This window comes from Lolium perenne, chromosome 6 (genome assembly GCF_019359855.2).
Source record: "Lolium perenne isolate Kyuss_39 chromosome 6, Kyuss_2.0, whole genome shotgun sequence".
NCBI classification, from domain to species: domain Eukaryota; kingdom Viridiplantae; phylum Streptophyta; class Magnoliopsida; order Poales; family Poaceae; genus Lolium; species Lolium perenne.
The window spans coordinates 241972798-241976190 of NC_067249.2; positions in this window are offsets into that span (position 1 = coordinate 241972798).

Below are 3393 nucleotides of genomic sequence, written 5' to 3' on the forward strand. Positions count from 1 at the left end.
CGCGATATTTTACTTGTCCGAGGTTTGATCATCGGTATCACTCTATACCTTGTTCAACCTCGTCTCTTGACAAGTACTCTTTACTCGTACCGTGGTATGTGGTCTCTTATGAACTTATTCATATGCTTGCAAGACATTAGACGACATTCCACCGAGAGGGCCCAGAGTATATCTATCCGTCATCGGAATGGACAAATCCCACTGTTGATCCATATGCCTCAACTCATACTTTCCGGATACTTAATCCCACCTTTATAACCACCCATTTACGCAGTGGCGTTTGATGTAATCAAAGTACCTTTCCGGTATAAGTGATTTACATGATCTCATGGTCAAAAGGACTAGGTAACTATGTATCGAAAGCTTATAGCAAATAACTTAATGACGTGATCTTATGCTACGCTTAATTGGGTGTGTCCATTACATCATTCATATAATGATATAACCTTGTTATTAATAACATCCAATGTTCATGATTATGAAACTAATCATCTATTAATCAACAAGCTAGTTAAGAGGCTTACTAGGGACTCATTGTTGTTTACATAACACACATGTATCAATGTTTCGGTTAATACAATTATAGCATGGTATATAAACTTTTATCATAAACATAAAGATATATAATAACCACTTTTATTATTGCCTCTTGGGCATATCTCCAACAACAAAGCCTTATATTCTTCATCATCATCATCGCTCTCATCATTATAGGATGTGTTAGGAGTCAAATTAGGAGATACCTTTGATCCATTTGCCATAAGGCACATGTGCATACCGGAGGATGAAGATGAGGATATTCTTGAATCCCCATTTGAAATCGTGTCTTGATCCTTAGATTGTTCGATTTCCTCTACATTGTTAGTCAACAAACAACTAGAGGAAATAGAAGCATTTTGATTATGGAAACAAAACAAGGCAAGCATATCATCATGAGATCTATGTAAGCAATTTACACATGATATGCAAGGACTATCAACACAAGCATGTAGATTATTTTCAATGCTATATGTGTTTAAGTCCAAAGAGGAAACATTGCAATGGGATAGAGATGAAGAATCATCACTATTGAGCACAATATCAACATTGCAATTTTCCTCACCATTCACCGTATCATTACCTTGTGTCTTGCAACACGTTGGTGAAGTGGATGAAGATGAGAACACATCACGACCGGAGGTGGAAGCAACTTGGAGCTCTTCATGATGTGAAGGGGAAGAGAGTTCCTCGGAGACACCACCGACCAAATGAGAAATGGATCCACCAAACATGTACTTAAGCTTGATCCACATCTCATGAGACGACTTTGGCTTTATAAATATCAAGAACCTATGAAAATCTGGTCTCAAGGAGAATAAAATCTCATTAGATACTTGAGCTTCAAGATGTAAGTTTTCTCATCCTCTAAAGATAGATTTTGAGGATCCATCGGAGGAGAAAAACCTACATCTAGAAATCTCTCTATATTTGGACACAAGGTCCAAAGATTACAAAGCAAGTGATTTCTCCACAAAAGATAATTTGTGCCATCAAGGATAATTGTGTCATTGTGCTCTATATTTCTAGCCGTCATCTTTACTCTCAAGGAGGTGAAGCCTTAAACAATGAGAGACCTCGCTCTGATACAAATTGAAAGGACAAAATGTCGCCTAGAGGAGGGTGAATAGCCATTTTAAAACTCTTACAGATTTGGCTTGTAAGAATGCAGAATTAAACTAACGTTTATTTTACAAGCACAAATTCTAAATATGTTAGGCTCAACTAAGTGCAACAACAACAACTAGAGCTAAGAAAGATAGACACAAGATATATGTAGCACAAGTGATAGCAAGATATATGTACTTTAAGCACGATGGCTATCACAAGGAAAGTAAGCTCGGTATAGAAATAACCGAGGCACGCGGAGATGAAGATGTATTCCTGTGTTCCCTTCCTTTGCAAGAAGGTACGTCACATTTGGAGGGGTGGGGATCCCATGAAGGATTTCCCAATGCTACGAAGGCTCACCCTATTCTCCGAGCCTATCCCACGAAGGAATAACCCTTTCCTTATGGCTAGCTTTTCCTCCACTCCGGAGATGGCAAGCTCCACAACCACTTCACAAGCTCCACGAAGGAGAAGCCCGGACCCTTCACAATCTTCCACAAAGAGGTCACCGGGACACCAACCAAGCCAACTAGGAGGTCACCCTCCAAGAGTAACAAGCTCACGGTCTCTCACTCGAACTAATCATGGTGGAGAGCTCGACACTATGCAATGATGCAAAGCAAGAACACTAGAGGTTTTCAAATCCTTCACACTCAAATCTCACCAAAGCAACCGATGCTAGGATGAGATTAGAGAGGAATAACAAGGAGGATATCAACAAATGATTCCGAGATCTAGATCCAAAGGGTTCCCCTAACTTAGAGGAGAAATGGATAGGTGGGGATTGTAGATCTAGATCTCCTCTCTTAGATCCCTCAAGAATGAGCAAAATTGATGGAGGGGATCAAGAGATAGGGCAAGTTCTTCAAAGTCAACAGTGGATGAGAGAGAGTGTAAGAACTTGCCCAGCCCAAGGTGGAAGAAGGCATATTTATAGCCCAAGGGAAAATATAACCGTTAAGGAAAACAACGGGCAGAAAAACGACCCAGCCGGCCGGTCCACCGGGTTGGGCGCCGGACGGGCCGGCGCATAGGCTGGCAGCGCCGGCTGACAGGCCAGGCGGGGCAAGCAGGCCGCGCTTCAGGCCAAAGGGGCCCAACCGGCGGGAGGGCCGGTCGACCGGCCGGTCCGGCGGCCAACGGGCGTGGTGCCGGGCGTGGGCTTGGAGACCCCCTGGAGCAGGCCCGATGTGCACGAGCCCAACAGCCTATTTCCACCGGGCGGGCCGGCGGGAGGCTCGGCGGTGTCGGGCTGTGGGCCGGACTGCAGGACTCTTGAAGATCTTTTCTTTTTCTTTAAAATAGAAAATGCTCCCGAACTCCGATTGATATGAAACCAATTTTGTTGGAAAGATAACGACAAATAGACCCCAACAAAACTGGAAGTATGGAGACTCCTCACAGGATATTTTTAGATAATACTAGAGAGGGAGTCTCCCACCGTCAAGAAACGGTGAAGACGTCCAAACTCGACGCAATAGAATATGCATGCGGATTCCGTTTTCGATGAACTTGGGCTTGTTGTAAAGCTAGCAACAAGCTCAAGAACCTCACACAGAGAAACACCAAGTAATAGAGATATGCAAAGTATGCAAAGGGTTGAGCTCCCTAAGACGATGTGATCAAGTTACCCAACCGAAAGCCCCTCTTGATAGTGTGGCTATCTATCCTATAATCCGGTCTCCCAACAACCACCTTGAGACCGGTAAAAGGAAAACCTAACAAGGCCATACCTTTGCCTTGCGC